At 44.4% G+C, this 13,378-nt stretch overlaps 1 protein-coding gene across 1 annotated transcript in view; it reads left to right on the plus strand.

Moving 5' to 3' along the window:
• Positions 1 to 13,378, plus strand: part of Galnt14 (polypeptide N-acetylgalactosaminyltransferase 14) — a 211,110-nt gene that overhangs the window by 38,102 nt on the left and 159,630 nt on the right. The window lies entirely within an intron of this gene.

Here is a 13,378-nt window from a genome sequence, read left to right on the forward strand (position 1 = left end):
GACAGTTATGTGTTAATCATGTGGTCTTGGACAAATCACTTCACTTCTTATCAGGTTATGGTTCTACAAAGTGGACAGAAATGGCAGCATTTTCCCTATTTATCTCACAGGATTGACGTGAGGATCAAATGTGACAAAACATGGACAAGTGCTTTGAAGATTATGATGCACAAGGCAGAAGCTAATCGTTGAATGATCCTGTCTTATCCCCATAAAGTCATAGATCTTTAAGATCTTCCTAGACGAAAGCCCACAATTGTAAAGGAGGAAACCACAGTGACAAGAGACTTAGCCACCAGGGCCATATGCTTAACTAGTAGAGGAAACTGCTTCTCAACCACTCTGATATAGCTGAGATACAGTATGCCCCCCCTAAAAGATGTCCATGTCTTAAATCCTGGAAACTGAATATACTAAGTTATATGGTGAAGAGAAATTAAGGTTGCAGGTGGAATTAACTTGCTAAGCATGGACCTTAAAATAAGAGGGTTAGCCTGGATTAACCAGATGAGTCCAGTGTAATCACAAGAGTCCTTCAATTGAAAGCAGAAAGCGAGGATGTCAGAGTGATTCGATGCGAGAAGCACTTAACACATCGTTGCTGGCTTTGGAGATGAGGAAAAGGGGCCACGAGCCAAGGAATGGGGGCAGCCTTCTGGATGATGCAAAAGGAAAGGAAGGAGATTATCTCCTAGAGCCTCCAGAAGGAGCACTCAGCCCTTGCATTTAGCTCAGTGGGACTCATAATGGACTTGTAATCTGTAGAGCTCCAGAGCAATAAAATAAGTGTGTGTTCTTTGTTGTAGCAGTGAGAGAAGACTAATCCGGGCACTATTGTGCCCATTTTACAGATGAGAGCACAAAGCACAGAAAGATAGAGATCCTTTCCCTAAGTTATAGGGATCACAGCTTCTTGGGAAACTTTTTCTAGGAAGAGAATCTGATATCATTAGTATGTTCAGCAACCTCTATGGGACACAGCCTGGGAAAGATTAGGGTAGTAAATAACTGGTCTTGGAAATAAATTTTCCTCTCTTTTTTAGCTAGCCTGCACTCCCCTTTTGGAGGGCCAAGAGCTTTATTTTTCAGTTACCTGATACAATCATTACTTGTATTGAGAAGCAGGCAAATGATTTTCTTTTAGGACCCTGGAACATCCTAGGGAAAAATAAAAAGTAGGAAGTCATGCAGAGAACATTTCTTTCTACATGGAAATGGAGATTTTGTTATATGGCTTTTTGGAGGAATGATTTCCTGTGTCCCAGTTAATACAAAGTTGGAAAGGAGTGGCTTAGTGAAGAAGCCATGGCATGTCAGAGACTTAGCTTGCAATTGTTCTGTTCTCAGAGCTGAGCAATATTTGTTAGCACACCTGGAAGGAGGTTGAAATTCATAGACTGAGAGGTGGCTCAGATCGTATTATCCCACAACAGATCTCTACCAGGATTAACTCATTTCTGTATTGTCCTCTTTGGATTTTTGCCACCTTTCTTTTGTCATTCCCTTTGTTGCCTCCATGACTCAACTGTGCTTTTGGTATCTTTAAGCTCAACTTGTTGCTTTGCACTCTTAGTAACTCAGCTACAATACTGTATGTTGATTGAGTCTACTCTACACTCAATCTCTTGGCAGTTCTTTGTTATCAACACCCATCATCTTCCTGATTTTGGTTTGTATATTCCTACCTTGTGGCTCTGACTAGACATCTGAACTGATTTGCTCTTTGGATAGTGCCAGATGAAGGAAATGGTCTGCATAGGTTCCCACATAATTGAGGCAGCAATGGGGCCAGAGACCAGTTTTTCTTTCCTATCTTCTGGCCCCAATTTAGCTTCCCCCCTGCACAGAGTACCTTTAGGGGCATTGCTAGACCAGAGACAACCTATACTTTCCAATCTCAAGATCAGCCTATGTTCTTAGTAAAAATTACTTAATGACATACTTCCATTCTCTATATGCAAACCGAAAGCACAGAGAAAAAGCTGAGAGACACCTGGTGAATGGTGAAATCTGATGTATAGAATAAACTGGATCAAGGGTGGACCAAGGCCATATTCTTGCTGGAGCAGAGTGAATGATGGAGAACATCTGGCCACACATTACCCATGTCAGTTTCTATGACTGATGGCACAAAGAACTGTTGTGGCCTTCAGATGGGGCCAGGTCATATCCTGCAGCTAGAGTAGATCTTTCCACATCAAAACAAATATGAATGACTCAGATTCAATGGCTTTCCAGTCAATCAGCAGTCCTGAAAGGTCCCTCTCAAGACTCCTCAGGGTAGTTCAGTCAGTTCTTAGAAGAACCTGAAAGCTAGAATATTCTGTGCTCATGACTTTTTCTTTATAGGAGGCTGCAAATCTGTAAAAATGTTTCTCAGTCCATTTGCATTCAACACCTGCTGGATGCTATAGAAATAAAATGATGTATACATGATAGATAATAATAAGAAATGTAGCACTTGTCATTTGTTAACGGTGCTATTCATTATTCTTCACTACAGCGTGGCATGATAGATTTGTGTTATCTTCTTCCTAAAGGGAGAGACACAAACACAGTATATGCATACTGACGTACCATGTCTGTGGTTTGTGGGTGGGTGGTGCAGTATCGGACTCCCTAGGCACTATCTGTAGAAGGGTGGGGCCTGTCCTTTAGGTTGGCTAATAGAATCTCAGACTCCCAGGGCCAAAAGAGACTAAGGACACCAGCCAGTCTATCAAGTCTTGAGCTTCCTTCTCCTGTAAAGATACTACTTAAAAGTTCTTTGACCAGTGAGCAAGAGGATCCATGTGCCTACAGAATGAAGACTATTTTGCCATGGAATCTAGGTCTCATGAAGAGTTTGGAGTGAGAGTCTGCAAGCCTGTGGGGATTCCAGGAAGAACGTTTTCCCTCTTGTCCTTCCCCTCCTGTGTTAGTCACTTTCTTGTCACTGGGACTCAATACCTGACACCCACAATTTAAAAGAGGAAAGTTTTAGTTTGACTCACAGTTTGTAGAGGGAGCCAGGAAGGGAGGTAAATCTTTCCAGGCCATGACCCCAGCAGCCCACCCCTTCTAACCAGTCCCCAACTCTCAACAGCAGGGCAGCTATACTCTCTGCTTCCCAGTTGCTATGCCATGAGCAGCTACTTCTCCACCATGCCACTCTGCCATGCTATCGTGCTTTGGAGCCAGCTGCCTGAAAGCTGTGAGTCAAAGTAAACCTTTCCTCCTTTAACTTGTGGGGGTTGGATATTCTGTCCTAATGATGAGAAAATGACTAAGAAATCTCCTGTCCACGTATCTCCTTTCTTTCTTTTTCCCAGCAGATCAGCTTACTCTACTTCTTAGCCCACTTATGTGGCAAAAATGTTACAGCAACAAGCAGAACACCTTGTCCTCTCCTGCATTCTCACCATGAACTCCTCCAAAGTTCTTAGATTGAAGATGCCCCCTGGACCAGCCTCAGACAGGAGACATTCTTGGTCTGACAAACTGTGGTCAAATCACTTTGTACAGACATGGCATCCAGGAGCCTCCCCCTGTGGATGTTTATGGTGGAGTTAAGGAGATCTTTGCAGGATGAATAGTCTTCTAAAGGGTCTGCATTACACCAACCAAATGGCCATCTGTCACTGATTCTCCATTTTATATTCATGACATTGTACTTCCTTGAAATATACATAATGATAGGAAAATCATCTCTTGTGACAGCTCAGACAGCCAGGATGCTGCTCTCTCTTGCGCTGAGATGGATCTTCAGTCTCAACTTTACTTGCAGCTCTAATGAAGGATTCTTATTGTTATGGTTTAAAATGTTCCCAAAATTCTCATGTATGTGGAAGGTGATTGGATACTGTGCTTTATTCATCAGTGGATTCATTCCTTGATGAATTCTGTAGCTGAATGTGCTAGAGGGGCCTGGTTGGAGGTGGGTCACTGGGGCTGTGACCTGGAAGAGTGTATTCTTGTCCCTGGCTCCTCCCTTCACACTGCTTTCTGGCTACCATGGGTTGAGCACCTTTTTCCTTCGTCATACCCCTCTGCCATCTTATGTCTGCCTTGGAGCCGGAGGACCATGGACTGAAATTGTGAGCCAAAATAAATCTCTCCTCGTTTATGTTTTGGGTGCTGGGTGTTATGTTCTAGAGATGGGGAAGGGCCTAAAACACTTCTCTTCCCTCATTATGATAGCTGTTTGGGTGATTGCAAGTGCCCTTTGATAGCTGTCTAGCCATTCTCCCTGTGACTCATCCAAGTACCACATCCTGGCTGCCAGACTCCCATCGTGATGGTGTTAGGAGGTAGGACCTTTGGAAGGTGATTAGGTCATGAAGATGGAGCCCTCATGAATGGATTAGTGCCTTTGTAAAGGGCACCCCAGAAAGCTCCCTCACTTCTTCTGTCGGGTTGTAGTGACAATACAGTTGTCTGTGAACCAGGCCCTCACCAGACATTGAATCTATTGGTTCCTTGATATTTGACCTCCCGGCCTCCAGAATTGTAAGAAATACATTTGTGTTTATTATAAGCCACCCGGTTTATGGTATTCTGGTATAGCAGCCTGAAAAGATGAAAATTCCTTCTTAAAGAGAGATTCTTAGAACTAAATCCGGAGAAATTCTAGATCCCTTTCTAGAAGTAGCCTTGGGGCAAGTAGAAAGCTGGTCTATGTCAGGGATTGGAAATTTTTTTCATTAAAGAACTGTTGAGTAAGTGTTTTTGACTTTACAGGCCATATGGTCTCTGCTGCAACTGCTTGGTTCTGCTGGTGTAGCACCAAAGCTGGGATATGTAAAAAAGTGAGCATGGCTGTGTTCCAATAAAGCTTTATTTAGGGACACTGTCATTTGAATTTCACATAATTTTTATGTGTTCAAATATCCTTCTTTTGAGTTTCTTCCAGCTGCTTATGAATGTTAGAACCACACTTCGCTCACCTGTCACACAAAAACAAGTGGTAGGTAGGCTGTAGCTGTGGGTCATTTGGTGACCCAGTAACTAAGGGTCTGACTTCTGTAATTAAGGGCCCTGAGCTCCTGCTCAAATCCAAACAAATGCAGGTCCTTCTTTTGGGACTGAAGCATCTCTGCTGCTGAAGGTAGAAAACATTACCTTCCCCAGAAGAGCAGAGAGGTCAGAGTGTTGTTTTAAAATGGAAATGATACTTTTGGGAGAGATACTATACAGCCTTCAAAACTTAAATCTGAATTAGCCCTGACTCATCTTTGTAAAATACTTGCCCATTTATAAAACCATGGATGTGTTAATTCCACCCTCACAGCACCGGTGAGGCATTTTGATGTTCTCTTCACAGATGAGGTGAACATCCCTGAAAGATGAGGATTGCCTTAGGGTCCACAGCTGGAGTCTTTCCAGGTGGGTCAAATGTTCTGCCTACCCATGCTGTTAGCATCCACGTGTGCCTGGCACACTACTGAGAACTCTAACAAATAAGATCCCTAGGGAAGGGAGCCTGGAGTCCAGTGGGAGAAATACCTAGTGCCATTGTCTATGCTTAATCAGAAAGGAGGAATAGGTCACTTCTGGCCACTCAGAAGAGGAGATTTTCACTCAGTCTGGTTGTGGACTGGGGACCCTCTCTTGAGTGCCATTCAGAGAAGGAGGGGGTGGGACAGTTTGATAATTTTGGTGTCTGGCAATGATGGGAACTTTTGATGGTGGATCAGAGCTCTTCAGGGGATGGAGGAATGGCCACCCTCACTTGCTTCACTAGTTTGACTGCTGTGGCCCTGTTGCCAAGCAACAGTGTTCTCTGGACCAGGCCTGTTTTTTCCACGTAGGACTTTAGTGGGTGTTGAACATGGTGCCATAGGACCTTCTGAAAACATCAGACCGAGTCTCCAAGGTCAACTCCACCAGCGTGACTCAGGCTGGCAGAGCACTGAGAGCTGACACCCTCTGCTCTCTCGGGCACACATTAGATCCGCATAGTTAGGACAGTGTGAGTGCACCAGCTGCTCATTATTTCTGGGACCCCTTGTATGAAATACAGGCTCCCTAGCATCACCTGTCAGGGCACTTTTTGTTTCATTAAAAATAAAACAGCCCTTTGAGCAATGGCGTTAAAACCTCTGGAAAGTAACCCTTCTGCTTTTCCAGGGAAGATGTCAGTATGTCCAAAGGCAGGATTGATGAAAGAATTTTTGAGGCAGTCGAGAAAAGAAAACAGATCAGGCTTCAGGGAAGTTGGCATAAGAGGCGAGAAAATAATAATCCTAAACCAAAAAATATGTCTATCTCTGGAAACAATAGTTCTAATAGCTAACTCTTAACAGCCGGTCTTGCCTGATTTGTTTTGGTTCAAGTCAGCTATTCTGTAAGAGGAAACAGTGAAAAATACTTTGTCTTTTTGAGCCCGTTAACAAGTAATTACTAAGCTTCCTCACTGTGGCCATCACAATGTCATTGGTGTTAGGGCAGACTCCAAAGAAGCAAATGATGTGGCTCCCCTGTCTTTCAAACTCAAGTCCAGCAGAAAGGAAGGATGCTTAATCCTGCAACAAACAATGAGAAGCGCTAATCAAACAGGCTGGGGAGGATATGACAAATGCTATAGGAAAAGGGAGGGGTCCTGGTTAGTTAGAGTAGTTAAGAGAGGCTTTCAAGTAGAAGGAGGGCTCAGAATTTAGATCAGTAGAGAAACTTAGAAAGACATTTCAGGAAAGGCAAACAGCAGGCAACAAGACACCCCCTCACTGCTGTTAAAGATGATCTCCATTTATGATCTTGCTTCATTGTTTTCATTGAGAAATTCGGGTGTGTCTAATCTGAACTACTCATCTTTCCTCTACTAAACCTTTAACCCTTCCGGCACCTGCATCCACCTGTTCCCCCCATATTATAATGGAGGACACACTTTTTCTATTCCAAAAAGCTAACCTCTCCCTTTGTCCACAGGATCTCATCCTCTTTTGTTCTCTTCATGGGCATTGCCCTTCCGAAGCTATCTCACCTCTCTTAGAAATCAGAATTCTCTCTCATTTTGGCTCACCATTCCCATTAGTATATAAATATACTTCTAATGCACCTATCTTAAAAATAACCCTGCTTGACTGCATATTTCCCCTTACGTTGGGCAGCTATATCCATAGTGATGCTTCATAACAAATAACCACAGCCAATTTCTTTTTGAGGTAGTTAACGAGTAATTATTAAGCCTTCTCACTGTGACCATCACAACAAGCATACAACAGGCAGTTTTTTGGGGTTTTTTTTCCTACAGGTGTGTGGGTTGGCTGGGGTTCCACATATCTAAGCAAGGCCCTCAGTTATTGGTTACATATATTGATCATCCTCCCTTATCCCATGGTACACAAAGTCTGTTAATTTTTGCCCAGGGTCTGTTCTCATGGTGAAAGTCAGAAACCCAGGAGGGCAAGCCCAGTCAGGAAAGCAATTTCAAACCCCTGTACAGGGCATATCTGCACATCTCATTAGCCAGATCAAGTCACTGGGCCAACCCCAATATGAGAGGGAGGGAAATAAGCTTCTACAGAGCTAGAAGGAAAGAGTATGTTAAACCTTGTTTTCTGTTTCTCTTGATAGTCAACTTCTAGAAGGGATTGGCTTCACCTGATGTCCCCAGTTCTTTGCCTCTCATTCTCTCTTTGTCTCACTCCAGTGGTTTCTGTCCTCAGCAACTGCTTTTAGGCCCTTCTCTTCATCCCTCTTAGTCTGTTCAGGCTGCTATAACTGGATACCATAGACTGGGTGGCTTATAAGCTGCAGAAATGCATTTCTCACAGTGCTGGAGTCTTGAACGTTCCGAGGTTGAGGAATTAGCAGATCAGGTGTCTGATGAGGGCCCAATTCCTGATTCGTAAGTGACTGTCTTCTCTTTATAACCTCACATGGTAGATGGGGTGAAGGAGCTCTCTGGGATTTCTTTTATGAGAGCACTAGTCCATCATAAGAGCTCCACGCTCATGGTCTAATCGCCTCTCCAAGTCCCTACCTCTAAATTGTATCACATCAGGGGTTAGGTTTCAACATAAGAATTTTGGGATGCAAACATTCAGTCTGTAGCATGGTCTGTTCTGTTAACCCTAGTGCATGTGTGTCCACCCTCATTTTACTTTTTCCATCTCATGGTAGCATTCCATTGGCCGTTCACTCCTCCTCAAATTCCTTTTCCTTCTGATTTTATGACATCACTGCATGGTTTTTCTCTTCCTTCCCTGGTCACTGTGCCCAGTCTCTTTCCTCATTTTTCCTTTTCTCCCCAACTTACTGTTAGTGTTTCTAAGAGTTTGGTCCAGAGATCTTCTCTTCTTTTTCTAGTTTCTCTTGTTTTTCACCAAGTTTTAAATGCCTTCTCTATATGCTGATGACTCCTAAATGCATATTCCTAGCATAGTTACCTCTGAATTTCAGTCTCTTCTTAGTCAGCTGCCTCATTACTTCCATTTGGATCTCAGACATACTTCTCAAACTCGATCCATCCCACTGTAATTGCTGTTTTCCCTACTCCACTTTGCCTTCCATGTCCCTTCGCCATCCCCAGGTGTAAAGGTCCTTAGACAGACCACATTAGCACTGCCCCAGAGCGTTTGTAAAGGTTGTCCTGCTTTATGCTTTCTTGTCCCACTCCGCCGTCTTCTTTTGGCTGCTGTTTTCTTCTTTTTGGTGTTGTCCTCTTCCAGGTTGTATAATCAAATGTTACTACTCAGGGGACTCTTCCTTGACCATTCTTTGTATTGGACTCCGCATTCCCTATACGGACGGCCTCATTTTCCATGTCAGTCTTAGATTTTCACCAGTTGCTGTAATTAGTCAATGCTTTTATTCTCTTGGATTTTGTCTGCTTCCCTAACTAGAATATACCCTTCCAGCAGCTTCTTGGTAAATCTTTATTGAATTAATGACTCTGAAAGGCCCTTGGAGGTTGTCCAGTCTGCTGCTTGCTCTCCTACAGGCTCTGGACCAATGAGGGACTATGAAATTACTAGCTAGATTCCAGGAGCCCACGGTGCACGAATCATTGCTTAGTAGGAAAATGAAATAATAAATCTCAGTCACGTGCTCACTAGTCTCCCCTTCATCCACATGGGCTATGTTCCAAGATGCCCAGTGGATACCGGAAACCTCAGCTAGCCCTGAACCCTACATAAATCAGGTTTTTTCCATGTACATGCAACCTATGTTAAAGTTTAATCTATAAATTAGGTACAGTGAGAGATTAACTTACCACAGAGTTTAGGAATCTCAGATATTTTTTCTTTCCTTATTAAGTCAGAACTTTCACCTTTTTATTAAAGGAAGCGCTTCAAGGCTTTTCTTTTGGCGTATCTGAATTGCCAGCATCATTTTAATTATCATTGCTAAAATAAGAGTCATTGGATCCAAGTGCTGTGGTACCATCACGGTCAGTCTGATAGCGGAGGCAGTGTCTAAGTGACTCATTGGCAGACAGTGTATATGGCGTGAATACACTCGATAGAAGGACGAATCCTGTCCTGGGTGGTCCGGTGCAGAGTGGCACAGCAAGGCGCTACACCATTTAAAACCTTTGCAGTATTTTTTTCTGAAATTTTTCATTGAATATTTTCAGGCCAGGTTTGACCTGGCATAGCTGAAGCTGTAGAGAGTGAAACTGCAAAAAAAGGGAGAGAACCATACTTCTCACATGATGGTGCTGAAAGGTCTGCTAAATTCAGACTGCCTTGTATCTCTCCATCTCCTCTTAGTTAACATGTGTGAAGTATACTCTTACATGGGCTATTTTCTTTCACACTCAGATTTGAAAATACACAATGGATATGACTCCTCTTTTTATAGCTGCAAAAGCTGAGAATCCATCGAGATGAAGTTACTTGCTCAGTCAAATTCTTCAGCTGTAGAAGTTCCTGAGATGATGAGAAGGAAAAGGTCAGGGCACTAGGAAGCCAGATGGCCTATGATGAGGAGCCTGGCTGTCAGGCCAGACACACTGCAGGGACCTGTTCACTGGGGCAGGCCCTACCCATGGGCCCGGGCAGCTGTGCTTGATCCAAAGGCTGTGAGTTCATAGAGGATAGCAGCAGGTTGAGAACTTAGCCAGGGTAGAGCCTGGCATAGAGGATAGCCCCAGTCCAGTGATCCTGGATGGAGTGTAGGTCTGACGTCCAGGTGGGAGTGGCAGTGACAGAGCAAGTGTCACATGTGGGCAAGAACCAAGTGTTTCATTGAGAGAAACATCAAGAAAGTGCAGAAGGGGAGGCAGCAATGCAGAGAAAGGAGGTGGAGTGATTTCTAATGACTCAGCTCTAGTGGAGGGGGTTGATGAAAGAAGGGGGCAGTGTGACAGAGGCTACTGAAATTGGTGTGGAGCCTGAGTTTCCTTGGGCTCTGTGGCATGGAATAAATCATTGCCTAGGCTGGATGCTGCAGAGGCTGACTTCCCTGCCTCACCCCTCATGCTTCTGGCCCATGGCCTGTGCCTCCCTGTGGCCAAAGCTTCCCTCCTTGTCTCTTTACTTGGAGTTGCAGCCTTCTGTGAATATTTTCTGGAACATCTTTTTAAGGCCCTGAAGATAAGGCTTGAGCACCAGCTCTCCCTTTTTTTGGAGGACCTTCTCACTGTCCTGCTGGCCCTGGGGTGCCCATTGTCCTTGGTAGTCGGAGTGTTGGGGAGGTCCTGATCCATCTTTCCAGATGTCTGGAAGAGGGAGCAAGGCCTGGAGATTTTGAGTCAGACTCCTAGTTAGACAAATTAGCCTGGCATGGTAATGTGCCCACAATGGGGGCCAGCGAGCCTGTCTGACTTGACCATTCAGGCAACTGAACGGGTGTTGGCTCGCATAATGTTCCCACGTCACACTGCACGCTGGACCAGGCACACTCTTTCTTTGGCCCTGAGGTTCCTGTTTCCAGCTTACACTTCTGGTGTGTGTTCCCACTCCATGTCCCGACCCTCAGTTTTACTGTTCCAGAGTCATCTCTTCCTAGTTCGGCCAACACAGAATCTTGTAAATAGCTGTCTTTCCTTGAAAGGGTCCCCTCTCAGCTTCAGTCGAATCTCTGAGACCGTCTCCTCATCAGTCATGTGGGAATAATAGTGCTTATCTCATAGTTTTCTGTGGAAGATTAAACGAAGACACATGCAAGACAGTGCCTTCCATAGTGCATGGTCCCCATGCTCACTCGATATGTGTCACTGGATCTAGAATGGCTGAGCTGAGAGAAATGGCCAGATTCTGACTCTGAATTCAGTGCTCTTTTTGCCCCTACTCTGCTTTATGTGAACAGCTAATAAAAATCATGTTCCTAAATCCATTCCTAGGTTGTTGATTGACTAGGTGACCTCTGGCAGGTTCCCTGACTCCCTAGTCTCAAACCGAGAGTCCTCAGGGTCCTCTTGCTACCACTGTGTGAAGCTTCACCCGCAGCATGGAAGTAGGTACAAGGCTGTGTGACAGATGATTGCTGAGGAAGGGCATACCCTGGCCTAGGAGAGCAGTGCCCATCCATGAACCATTGCTCTGGGATGGTCATTTCTAGCCAGGCTCCTCTGCCTTTCCGGAGAGGCATACCCAAGCAGGTGCAAGATCCCATCTCCACCCCATCTCATGGCATCTTCAAATGCTGTGCCTGTGGATGGAGTGTCCACCTCCACAGGCTCTGTAGGGAGGCACTGGGTGGAGGTTAGCACTGGGAGTGAAGGATAAGATCAGCAGAAGCTCAATGACTCAGGCTCAGGCTCAGCAGACACTGCTTCCTCACTTCTTCCTGCCCCCTGTTTTGTTTTCTTTAACTGGATCTGACGCCTGGAAATGATTACACTGGACAGTGTGGTAACAATCATCGATTGACTACATCCTCATCACCAGGTACCTTGAAGGAAAAAGCCAGATCAAGATCCTCAGAAGAGAGTACTCAGCTGTACCCCCAAGGAGATATGATGCCCAGCTCTCTGCCTCTTCCAGCTGCTACTCCCCACATCCGGCCAAAGGTTCTGTCCTAGCCTATGCCTCATGGTCAGGCTGGGCACCGGCAGGGATAGAACTGGCAAACATTCTGGGTTGCCTGGCTCTTTCTAGTTTTAGCCCTGAATATCCCACATCCTGGGAAACCTTTCAATCAAGGGCAAACTGGATAGTTGGTGGCCCTAGCAAGGAACAGGGAACATCATCATTATTGCTTCTCCTTCTTTTTCATCATTTTTGTTCTTGTTGCTGCTGGCATCACCACCAGCACCATCATCATCATCATTGTCACCCTCAACATCAGTAATAGCTAATATTGAGCTCTTCCTGTATGCCCAGACATTGGCTATGTGCTTCCATCTCCATGAGGTCTATACCCTTTAGGTCAACCATGTATGAGTCTATTTCCCCGAACACTTTATGTTTTCAGCCTTGGTTCAGCCTCCTCCTGGTGGTGCCCTAGATCTTTGTTTATAGAAACTGGTTTCCTTCAAACCTCTGCTTAGTCCTGGGCTCCAGCCTCCAGCTCCTTCTATGAATGTGGTCTATTGACTGTTACAGCCCCTGGTAAATTGAAACCAGCTTTGTTCTTGACCTATTTCATCTAAGAATTCTGCAAGAGCCTTCAGCAGTGGAGGCAAACCTATGGCATGCGTGCCACAGCGGGCTGTTCGTGTCACTGAAAGCTCTAAAAGATTCACCATCAATGGCTAGTGTTTTCATTTGAACTGCTGTTGCTGAGGCTTGGTCTTCACACCTGTTCTCTGAATCTCACAAGGCTGCATGAGCCCCTGCCTTCTGCCTGCACCCTAATGGCCTTTTTATTATACATTCTCCATTGGTCAGGAAACATTCCTCTTTTCTCCACTGCCAGGATCATCTGCCGTTTCCTGACTGCCCAGGAACTTGCCTGATCCTGGGTCCTGGTGTGTCTTTGGGACCACTGATAATCTCTCTCTTTTATTTTCTCTCTCTCTTTTTTATGTTTTTACATAGAAAAGCAATTTATTCTATTATAAACACTTACATAGTTAGTCATGGAGAGTAACAGGCCTGCTGGTGAAACAGGTCACCTAAAATGGAGATGGTATTAAACTACTGGTCAAGGATGAACTTCTTTAAAAAAAAAGCAACCTTATCAGGGATTAATTTAATTTTAAAAACAAATATAAGCTATCAAATCACCCTTCTCAACTTGACAGTCTACTTGAGGGACAACTGTCAGGTAAAAACATACATCTTTACAACTTGGTGACCCCAAGTTAAAACAACAAAAAACAACAGAAACCATTGCACAGAAAAGAAAGGAATAATATGAAAGCAGCTCAAGAAATGCACTAACAAGCAAAAATACATAGGGAAGGAGGAACATGTAGCTTTGACTTAACTGAATAAACCAAGAGGAGACTGGTCTACATAGGAAAAATGTGCATCCTGGAAAGTCAGGTATGAAGATTTAGAGTAGG

Source organism: Heterocephalus glaber, unplaced genomic scaffold (assembly GCF_053883595.1).
Source record: "Heterocephalus glaber isolate CG9 unplaced genomic scaffold, H.glaber_assembly_v1.0 deba00001457, whole genome shotgun sequence".
Lineage (NCBI taxonomy): Eukaryota > Metazoa > Chordata > Mammalia > Rodentia > Bathyergidae > Heterocephalus > Heterocephalus glaber.